Source organism: Salvia splendens, chromosome 2 (genome assembly GCF_004379255.2).
Source record: "Salvia splendens isolate huo1 chromosome 2, SspV2, whole genome shotgun sequence".
Classification (NCBI taxonomy): domain Eukaryota; kingdom Viridiplantae; phylum Streptophyta; class Magnoliopsida; order Lamiales; family Lamiaceae; genus Salvia; species Salvia splendens.
Window position 1 is genome coordinate 26,272,820 of NC_056033.1, and position 12,356 is coordinate 26,285,175.

At 38.6% G+C, this 12,356-nt stretch overlaps 1 pseudogene; it reads right to left on the reverse strand.

Moving 5' to 3' along the window:
* Positions 1 to 378: 378 nt before the first annotated feature.
* Positions 379 to 12,356, reverse strand: part of LOC121777198 — a 31,650-nt pseudogene continuing 19,672 nt past the window's right edge.

Sequence of the window (12,356 nt, forward strand, 5' to 3'; positions counted from 1 at the left end):
TTGATGCCCATTAAAAATAGATCAATTCTATTTAAGGAAACTCTTTTTCCCCTAATGAGGAGGTGGGTCACATTCTCTACTAACAATATCAATCACTTTTTCTTTCTATCTACCACTTACTTTACTAATTGTGATTTAAAATTCGTGTCCTTTCTAATTTTGTCTATTTTATTTCCGAATGGTGAGAGTATATACAAAACAAAGAAATGAGATGAAGTATCAAATAAGTATCAATCATCATTCCATTCCCTTTTGTCATAAGCATCATATTCTTCTGAATAGCACTTATTCACTATCCTTAAAATAACTAGGTTTGAAATAAAACCATGTCACAACATGCCCCAAACTGAAATCTAGGTAGATAATACAAATACTTGATCATCTATGTGTAGGGAGAGGGTGACCATACAAGTAGGATTGGATGAGAGAGAGAGAGAGAGCCTGTTTAGGCTTGTTAAGAGGCACAAGATGGCCAGCCCCTCTCACTGTCCTTCATACTCCACTATCCTTCCTGCTACCTACAATCCACAAATTAAAGATTGATAATTTATGGAGATTTGAAACTCATGACTCTGGCTAGTTTTGGACTAACCAGTTGGTCATCGAACCAAGTGGTCCACGACGTCTTCACACTCAAATTGAGAGCTTCGATGTAGTAGCGCGAACCAATAACCGGCACTCTCCCATCTGCATCTCCGCTGTAACACTCCCAATTTTAGTACTACCTCCGTCCCTCAAAAATAAAAAACTATTTCCATTTTGGATTATCCCTTAAAAATATAAATTTTTTAATTTTCTATTTTAGGACGTGGACCCCACAATCCACTAACACCACTTTCACTACTTTTTTTTCTCTTTTCTCTCGTACTTTATCCATTTTACTTTTCCTCTCTTTTACTTTATCAATTGTGCATTAAAACTCATGTCGTTTCAAAAGTTTTTATTCCCTCCGTCCGCCATTAAGAGTCTCATTTTTTTGCGGCACAGGTTTTAAGAACATTTAAGAGAAAGGTAGAGAGAAAAAGTAATAAAAGTATTGTTAGTGAAGAATGAGTCCCACCTCATTTGAGAGAAAAGAGTTTCTAAAATTATAAAGAGCATATTCTTGTGAGACGGACTAAAAAAGAAAGAGTGCATATTCTTCTGGGACGGATAGAGTATTAGTTTTAAATGAAATATGAGTGAATGAGTTAGTGGAATGTGGACCCTATTACAATTTATAATAAAAGTAAACTGGGACTCCTATTCATGGACGGACTAAAATGGAAAACCTATTCACGGACGGAGGAAGTATTTTTCATGGAGGGAGGTAGTAACAAACTTCGAAAAATCAAGAATGTAAAGTTTTGTTACCTGTAAATCCAAATCTTTAGGCCTCCTTGAATGAGTTTCTTGTATATTGGCAAGACTGAAAATACTCTGTAGTTGTATGCTCTAAACCAGCGGCGGATCTAGGTGGGGTCTGGAGGGGGGGTCGGTCGACCCCACCGCTGTCCCCGGAGAATCACCGGATAATGCCCTCCCTCAGCCGCCGACCCCACGCCGCCAATCTCCTGCCCCGCTTATACCCCAGTCGCCGATTCTGCAGAGAAGAAGGAAGAGAGATTCTAATTTGGGCTGCCTGCTTTTACAATTGGGCTTTACAATTTGGACTTCCTTTTACTCATTAATTCTAGAATTGAACCCACTTTTAATTGACCCAACTTCTAATAGGAGTAGTCCACGTTATACCTATTAAAATACGGAGAAGGTAAAAGGTTGTTGTATCGCTTTACGAATTATATAACAACAATAAAAAAGTCATTTATTCCATACCATAAATTATTTGGAAGAAATTTCACAGGTTCTGTGCAAGAAGTTTGAAAGAATATTTTAGCAATTGGCAATTTGACAATCAATTATTCATTGTATTGAGCTCGAGGATTCGAGGTAGGTAAAATCAATAAATCATAATTCAAGTTTAAGTTAGTAATACTATTATTTGTTTTTTTTTTCAGTTTTCACATTTAAGTAGCAGTTAGCACTATTAAATTGATCATCATTTAAGTAGATATTGCAAATTCTTTGCTTAATTGCTTGAGAAAAACGCGTTTCTAGGCGACTTTGCCTTTAAAATAACGCAAATGTACCCATTTTGTTATCAATTCCATTTATGGGAAAAACGCCGATGAAGTTGGCGTGTTTATAAGTAAAAACGCCAGTGATATTGGCGTGTCTATACGCAAACACGCCAACATAGTTGGCGTTTTACAATGGCACCGTATCTTGCTCGTATTTTTAACCAAAATATTTAAATTTGAACACGCCAATCTTGATGGCGTCTTTACGATATAAAACGCCAAGGTCATTGGCGTGTTTAACGTAAAAAACGCCAACCTGATCGGCGTTTTTTGGTTGAACAATATTTCTCAGATCTCCCCCAAAATCGCAGACCCTAATCACATTTCCTCCCTCCCCAAAACGCGAAAAACCTTCCCAAAGCTGAAAAACGCGAAAACGCTTGCCTTGGTCGGGTCAACCCGGTGGTGGATTGAAGCGTGTAGATTTCTATTTTGGCTCATTTCTTCCAAATATTAGTACTCGCAATCGGTTAGTATAACTAATTTTTAACTCATTCTTCCAAACATTAGTCTACCAATATCAATATTTGATGGATTGTTATAGTATATATTGTAGTGTAATTTATATAATTATTTGATGGATTGTTATAGTATTATAAATTGTATTGTAATTAATAGAAATATTTTGACCAATTGTTATGGTATTATATGTTGTAGTATATCTAATTTTTTACCCATATTTGATAGGTTGTTATGATAGTATATATTGTAGTGTACTGTAAAGAAATATTTTTGACCAATATTTGTGTTTGACATTAATGCAGATAGTATGACGTGGTGTGTCCATTTATATTGGGGTGGAAATATAATTCTCGGAACAGTTATTTCATATGATCCTCCTTTTGCAAAAGGATTGATTATGTTAGATGAAAGTATTTCCTACGATAAGCTTGTGGAAACAATTTGTGAAAAAATGGGGATAAACAGATTTGAAAACAAACTTCAAATAGTATGGAAACGTCATATATTCTATGGATCTTCAATCACGTATATAGGTATTTTACTAGAAGAAGTATACATGCCACTAATGTTTAGTGAGAGTATGACTACAGGAGGTCAAATTGAATTGTATGTTGAGTATTCGTCAATTACTCAACAACATAGTCATCATCTCATGAGTAATGATGTTGGTACGTCTACGAGAGGCCGAGAACCATATTTCGCTGCAACACAAGATTTTGATGTTGGTACGTCTACGAGAGGCCAAGAACCATGCTTCGATACAACACAAGATTTTGATATTGGAGGCGTGCATTTAGGGGACAGTGACAACCCAGCTGTGGTTGAGGACATAATTGGTCTTGATAAAGCCGACTTTCTTGATCCACAATCACCTTATGATTCTGAAGATGTCGATCCGGATAGTACAGATTCAGATGGTGCTTCGTCGGATGAGGACCAATTTGTTGCTCCAAGAACATCCATTCCGGTTGGAGAAACAGTGGTTGGCGAAACATCAATTGGAGGAAGAGCAGTACGAGAAAGAGTAGTTCCACAGTTCCCACAGCCTGGTATGAACTATTTTCGCACCTTACCAGGTCCATATGATAGTTTTGATCCAAAAAACTTTGAGTCAGATGATCTCAATGTGCATTATTGGAGTGAAAAAGATCCGAGCAATGTCGGTTTGCATACTAAATTTAAAACCAAATTGGAATTGAAGTCAGCTGTGACTTTTTGGCATTTGGAAAAAATCCGACAATATACAGTTGTTGAAAGTAAAGGAAAGAGATGGCATGCAGTTTGTAAGTGGCCACAAGGAAATCCGAAAGATAAGTCCTTACCGCCATGTTTGTGGGAGTGCCGAGCAACATTGAGGAAGCATGATGAACACTGGCAAATTAGAGTGTTTAGCACTGCTCATACTTGCATGGGGGATCGTAATTATAATGGGCACGCTAATCTTTCGTCGGGTATGATAGCGTTGAGTGTTCGACATCAGATAGAAAACGATCCTTGCTACAAGGTAAAAGCAATTGTGGCGGATATTGAAAATAGATTTCATGTGAAAGTTAGTTACAAGAAAGCATGGTATGCTCGGAGGACAGCTATTGAGCTTGTGTATGGTTCGTGGGCGTGGAATTTCAAAGTTTTACCAGGTTATTTGAATGAGTTGCAAAGACAAAATCCTGGCACAATTGTCGAATGGTTACATGATGAAAGATTAAGCAACGGTATGAACAAGGTTTTCAAGTACGTATTTTGGGCTTTTGGTCCAGCTGTGGAGGCTTTTCAACTATGCAAACCAGTTTTAACCGTTGATGGAACTCATCTACGTGGACGATATCGAGGTAAAATTCTTATTACCGTTGGATTTGATGCTAATAAGAAATGTTTGCCTATTGAATATGCCATTGTTGATGAGGAAACCATACAAAGTTGGAATTGGTTTATGGAACGTATTAGAATTCACGTAGCCAAGCATGAAATATGTGTAATATCTGATAGGCATGTGGGAATCATAGATGCAATGAATTCTCCCATATGGAAAGAAGAACCCAATGTGGGGCATCACAGATTTTGGTTGGTACATGTTAGAAAAAATGTTTTGCAGAATCACAAAGGCATCATGGTAAAAAAACTTGTTTGGAAAATTGGTATTGCTACAAAGAAACGCAAGTTTAAGATCAGACGTCGTTTACTTCGAACCATCAACAACGAGGCTGTGCAGTACCTTGATGCCGTGGAGTTAGAAAAATGGAGTTTGGCGTATGACAAACACAAAAGATGGGGTGAGATGACCACTAATATGGTTGAATCTTACAACAATGTGTTGAGAGGCGCAAGACAACTCCCAATTAAAGCTTGCATTGATCTGATATTTTGGAGGACAATAGAATGGTTTAATGAGCGGTCAATTGCATCAACACAGTATGCCACACCACTTACCCCGTGGGCCCATGAAAAGGTGTGCAAAAATGATGTAAAAGGTCAATTACATAATGTGAGAGTCTCAAACACAATTGCAGGGCTTTACGTGGTTCGAACAAAGCGTCGAATTGGTGGAAAGGGCGGTAATAAGTGGAAGGTAAAGTACTTGGAGTCGAACTGCAAATGTCAAAAGTGGCAGATGTGGAGACTTCCATGTTCACATGCAGCGGCAGTTGCGCAGTTTAGAAACGAGCCCATGCTGTCGCTTGTTGATAACGTATACCGCACAAGTGTTTGGGTACACCAATATTCTACGGTGTTCAATCCAATCAGACACCAAGATTATTGGGTTGTGCCTGAATGGACTTTGCAATGTTCACGAGCCCAGTTAATGCCTAAAAGTCGAGGTCGATATCGTACTACTAGGATTCCTAATCAGATGGATGTCCGTGAAGCTGACCAGCCACGCGCCCGACGCCGATGTAAACATTGCCGTCAACCAGGGCACGACAGACGCAACTGCCCGAATGCTTCTTCAAGGATGGATACTCAGTTGGTAGATGATGCCGCTGACGATTTTATGCCTCCACCTCCATCAAGATCTGCAGTTCGAGGTCGTCATTCTATTAGCCACACTGATGATGCCGATCACGATGTTATGCCTCCACCTCCACCAAGATCTGTAGTTCGAGGTCGGCATTCTGTCAGCCACACTGGTGGTACAGGCGAAGACATCGGTCTCAGTTATGTCCCACATTCTCCGCCTAGATCTTTTGTGCGCGATGATTTTTTCGGGGTTGATTTAGAGAATGTCGTTGTGGAAGATACTCCTCCGTCTAGACTCTCAACCGCCAGAATCGGGAAGGGTATCCGTAGCTTCTTTACGCGGAGAAGGCGAGACAATTGAATGTGTAACAACTATTTAGCTGAATTGAACATTGTTCTGTTTTACTTATATTTTGGCGGCGTCGTAGTTATTTATTGAATAGAACATTGTTCTGTTTTACTTATATTTTGGCGAGTCATGGAATACACAAAACGTAGTATGTAGTTTATTTAAAAACGCCACTCAAGATGGCGTTTTTCCTAAAAACGCCATCTACGTTGGCGGGTTTGTGTAAAAAAACGCCATCTAAGTTGGCGTTTTTATCTAGAAACGCCTATTTCGTTGGCGTGTTTTAAAGACGCCAACGCCGATTGGCGTGTTTGTTCAGAACCTCAACCTCGGTGTGGCAGAAAATTGCAAAAAGATTTTCGAACTTAGAAACGCCATCTTGAGTGGTGTGTTTAAAAAAACGCCACTGAAGATGGCGTTTTCTAGGAAAAACGCCTATGACGTTGGCGTGTTTTAAAAAACGCCTAGTAAGCTTGGCGTGTTTGTTCAGAAACTCAGCCTTGGCGTGGCAAAAAATTGGAAAAATTTTTCAAACTTAAAAACGCCATCGTGAGTGGCGTGTTTCAAAAAAATGTACCAATAAAAATTATAAGAGTTCAAATTATCAACATGCACACGTATAAAAAGCGGATTTATCAAATTACTAATATACATATGCCAAATAAATGAAAAAAACACCAATATCAATACAATATATCAAATTACTTATATAAAGCGTTCAAATCAATGTAAAAACACCAATATCAAAAGTTCGGGCAACGTTCACTCGTCTCGCCTTTTACGCATAAACAGACTACGGATTCCCTTCCCGATGCTGGTCTTAGGGATTCTAGACGGAGGAGTATCTTCAACGACGGCATTCTCTAAATCAACACCAAAAAAGTCGTCTCTGGCAGAAGACCGAGGTGGAGATTGTTGATCGCTGAGACCGAAATCTTCTCCTGTACCACCCGTGTGGCTGACAGAGTGACGACCCCGCACGGCAGATCTTGGTGGAGGTGGAGCCACAAAATCGTCATCAGAATCATCAACCAACTGAGTATCCATCCTTGATGATGACGACTCTCCACCAACTTTCTTCTTTCCACGCCGCTTCGCTTTTTGCCGCACGGGCATGTCAAGGTCCAGCTCAGAGCGCTGTGAAGGACGGTGGTCCATCGTCTCAGCTTCCCCACATATCTGGAGGCCATCTTCAACCATTCTCGAAATGGTGAATAAATCCGGCCGTCCTGACATGTCTTGCTCCCTAAGAAAGTGGCGTATTTTGTGAAGGGTCTCCACCTACAATTTTCAGCGTTAATTACATTTCATCTTATGAATATAAATAAAGAATAGTTGTTGAAATCTACCGCGTAGTGATGAGACGCCGCCGTTTCATGGAAGCCCTCATGAGAATGCACCCCAGGTTTTGTTAGGTACACCACGGTTATCCGGCGAAACCAATCCATGCACTCATCAGTAGCAACAGGCACCAATGAGTACTCCAAATCAACATACACCGTGTCGTGCCTATTATGCCAATCTTGTATATGATTGGCGTGCCACTGAACCCAGTTCCGACCTGCTTTGCCACGTCGATCCTGTTTCGTAAAATCAGATCCGTGGAACCGGTCGACAAGCGGGATATAAGGTTGGACAATCCCAAATTGTCACAACACCCGCTGTGGCATGTGTGGCTCAACCATATTCCAGCAGATTAGTGTTGTCATCGACGTCCATATAGGACGACCGGCAACACAAACATCCGGCAGATTTCGCGATTCATACGGCCTCCAATTAAACTAAATATGAAACTTATTTAGTCAAAACAAGTTCAATCAAAACAACACACTAGCAACAATTTAGGTTACGTAAATTACCTGATTGGCATGCATTATTGAGAACTGATCTCTGAAAGTTTCAATGCAATGCCCCGGTGCTTTTACATAAGAGGCCCGACCAGTCCATCTACAAAAATTAAATTATGAGCGAACAACACAAAAATCAATAAAAATTATGCTTAAAAGAGTAATTAGTGGACAACTTACGCGACTGCACATGGTAAGTAGTCTACGGGCGCGGGGTTCAGCATCTGCGGTCTAATAATTGGGATTCTTTCCCAAGCCCACAGCTGTAACAATGTAAGAGCTCCACCGACATCGGTCCTCTTACCAAGTGCAGCTTCACATAGATTGTGGTACAAGCAGGCAAGAGTCGCACCTCCCCAGCTATAGCTAGCACATTGTTCTATATCCATGAAAAACTGAAGGTAGAAGAAGGGAATTTTATTACTGGTAGCGTTCGGGATCAGTAGACCACCCAGTAACAGCAGACAATACACACGAGCACGTTGATTGTACATGTATTGCTCGTGGTCATCACTCAACTCAATCCGCAGTTGATTTGATAAGCTTGTCTGCTTCCAGTTCATTTCTTTTAGATCAACTGCATCTGAAATAAAGCCAAGAAAATCCAAACAAACATCCTTCCAATAGTTGACATCCTTAGTGGGGATGTAACCCGTCAGAGGCTCACCGTCAGTTTTGAGGCCCCATAAGACCTCCACGTCTTCTAAGCTCACAGTCGCTTCACCGACTGGAAAGTGAAACGTGTGAGTCTCTGGCCTCCAACGTTCAATCAAAGCGGTGATAAGATGGTGGTCAATGTCTTTCGGTTGACCACACCGCAACATCCCGCCGAACCCCATCTCATCTATAACCGCCAAAACACGAGGATTTATGGGAACATCCTATATGATTCCTTCGTATCTTCTACACCGTACGTCTTCCGATGGCACTCCTGCCCATATGTTATTAGAGACGTGTTGTCTCTGCAGATATAATACGGAGGGGTCCTCAGGACCACATAAGAGCCGACGACGAGAAGTTGAAGAAGATGCCATAAATTACCTACACAACATTCATATTCCAAATTAAACAACAAACAAACCTAAACAAATTCAATAATTACAAACAATTTAATACAATATCACAAAATGGAACACCTATATCAAATAATTCACAATACACAACTTCGACATCATAACACAATTCACCTACACAAAAGTTACAGTTCAAATAAACAATATACATCAATTTTCCACCAATTCAACTTACCCAATTTTAGTTTAACCAACCTAACAATTTCAATTTCAATTTCAACCTAACAATGTACACAAAATTAACATTTCAAACTAAAAAAAGACATTAACCAAAACCCACATAAACCAAATCAATTTGCCCAATTTTTAAGCTATAAAACCCTACAATTTTGGTTTATAATCAAATTTATACACAAATTCACTTAACCCAAACAATCCAACATAATAATCAACACTAACGTCATACAAATAATCCATATGCACAATATTTCAACTCAAATCGCAACACATTACAAACCCTAGCTAAGTATCCAACAATTACTCTAATAATGTAAAAGAAAGCATACTAACCGAATAAATTGGACGAATTTGGGGAAAACTAGCACCGATTGATGAATGGAGGGCGAAATCACAAAGACACGGACGAATTTGCGAAGGATTTGGCCGCTGCTAGAGAAAATCGCGAAGTGGGTCTGTGGTGTTAATTTTTCGCGACTGGCTGCTAGTATATGCTTCTGAACAAAGACGCCAATGGTGTTGGCGTCTTTTAGTTAAAGACGCAAATGAGGTTGGCGTCTTTTAGCACAGACACGCCACACGGATTGACGTCTTTTATTATATACACGACATCTTGATTGGCGTGTTTAAATGTACTGTAATCGGAGTAAATACGGGTAAAATACTTGAACATTGTAACACGCCATTCTAGTTGGCGTTTTTACTTAATAAAAACGCCTTTCCCATTGGCGTTTTTCCTATATATGGAATAGATAACAAAATGGGTACATTTACGTGATTTTAAAGGCAAACTGCCCTATAAACCCGATTTCCTCTAATTGCTTTGGAGTTGTGGATTATTCATTTATTTTGTATATGAAAAATGATTAAATATAAATTCTAAATTTATGTTACTTTTTTTTAGGTTAATGGATAAATATCTTAATAAAAGACCTCGAGTTTCTATCGGTTCTTCTAGTGCTAATGTTGAGTAAGAACCACAACAATTGGGAAATAATGTGGTAGTTGAAAATAATCTGGACGAGATTGAAATTGATAAAGAGAAAATTAAAGCCGATCCCGGATTACGAGACTCTATGGATAGTTTTGATGTGAATATTCGGGATCGTATTCGTAGAGAATATGTTGCCAAAGGTCCTTGCCAACCAAAAAGCCATGATTTTCCTAAAAAACAATATGGAAAAGATAAGAGAGGTTTTAGGGATGTTTGGTATAAAGATTATGTTTGGCTTGAATATAGTACGACAACAGATGCTGCGTATTGTTTTTGGTGTTTTCTTTTCAAGCGTGGTTATTTAGCACCGGGAGATGAAGCATTTGTTAGTGGTGGTTTCTCTAATTGGAATAAGGCTAATGAAAGATTTAGAGCTCATGTTGGGTCAAGGGATAGTTCACACAACAAAGCTAGAATTGAATATGAAAATTTTATAAATCAAAAGCAGAGTGTGACTTATATTGTTAGTAGAGTTAGTTCAAAACAAGAGAAGGAATATAAGATTCGTTTGACTGCAACTCTTGATTTATTCGATTCCTTTTGAATCAAGGTTTGACTTTTAGAGGACATGATGAGACATCAACTTCTTCAAATAGGGGCAACTTTCTAGAGCTATTATATTGGTATAGTTTAAGGAATGATGAAGTTGGTCAAGTTGTATTGAACAATGCCCCTGGAAATAATCAAATGATTGCTCCATCAATTCAAAAAGAAATAGTTAATGCATGTGCAGTTGAAACTACGCTAGAAATAATGAAGGAACTTGGTGATGAATTATTTTCCATAATGGTTGATGAGTCTCGAGATTGCTCGGTGAAGGAGCAAATGGCTATTGTTATTAGATATGTGAACAAAAATGGAGAGATAATAGAAAGATTTTTAGCCTTAGTTCATGTTAAAGAGACTTCATCAAAATGCTTGAAAATGGCAATTGACTTCGTATTTTCTAAGTTGGGATTATCTTTGTCAAGATTGAGAGGTCAGGGATATGACGGGGCTTCAAATATGAGGGGTGAATTTAATGGACTTAAAGCACTTATTTTAAAAGAAAATCCATCAGCGTATTATGTCCATTGTTTTGCCCATCAGCTTCAATTGGTATGTGTGGCAGTATGTAAGGCAAATCGACATGTTTCTGATTTTTTCAACTATCTCAGTCCGATTGTTACAGTCTGTGGATCTTCTTGCAAAAGGGCAGATATACTCCGACAAAATGAATATGATAGAATGGTTGAAATGATTGAGAAAGGGGAAATCAGTTCAGGTAAAGGTCTAAATCAAGAAACTTCTTTGCATAGACCAGGTGACACTCGATGGGGATCTCATTATATTACTATAGTTCGTCTTACATCTATGTGGCCCTCGATAGTCAAAGTACTTGAAACAGTATTTGAAGATGGGGTTGATCCAGAAATAGGTGGCAAATCTAAAGGGTTGCTTCAAAAGATGGAAAATTTTGATTTTGTGTTTCTCATGATGTTGATGAAACGCTTGTTGGGTATGACTGATGCACTATCTTGTGCACTGCAATATAAAGATCAAAATATTTTGAATGCTATAAATTTGATAGTGACTGTGAAAGAGGACTTGCAAGCATTTCGAGAATCTGGATGAGATGATTTCTTGCAAGAAGTGGAAGCATTTTGCCGGGCAAATGAAATTGATGTTCCTATCATGGACGACATTGTTCCAAGACGTATTCACATGAAGAATGATGGAAAAACTATTACAAACTATTATTATTATCGTGTTGAAATTTTTTGTCAGGTATTTTTTATAACTAATATTCTTATTTATTTAAACTTTGACATTAACTCATTAACTTAATTTTTTTTCACAATCAGGTTGTTGACTTAATTAGTCAAGAAATGAGGAATCGTTTTTCTGAATCCAGCACCGACTTACTCGAATGTATGGTATGCCTTGATCCAAGAAATCATTTCTCCAATTTCAATGTCGATAAACTTGTTCATCTTGCCACTCTTTATCCGGAAGACTTTTCATCCATGGAGCTTAGCTTGTTAACTCAAGAACTTCGAAGTTTCGTGAGTGATGCAAGAACAGATACACGTTTCTCAGATGTTGAAGATTTAGGAACTCTTTCACAGAAGATGGTTGAAATGATGAAAGATAAGATTTTCAAATTGGTTTATCGATTGATAAAATTGGTCTTACTTTTACCAGTAGCGACAGCATCTGTTGAAAGAGTGTTTTCTGCAATGAAATTTGTGAAGTCAGAGCTGCGAAATAAGATGGGAGATGACTGGTTAAACGACAGTTTGATGGTATATAGCGAGAAGAAGGTGTTTGCAACTATTCCCAATGAAATAATTTTGAGTCGTTTTCAGAAAATGGGTACTCGAAGAAGCCAAATATCTC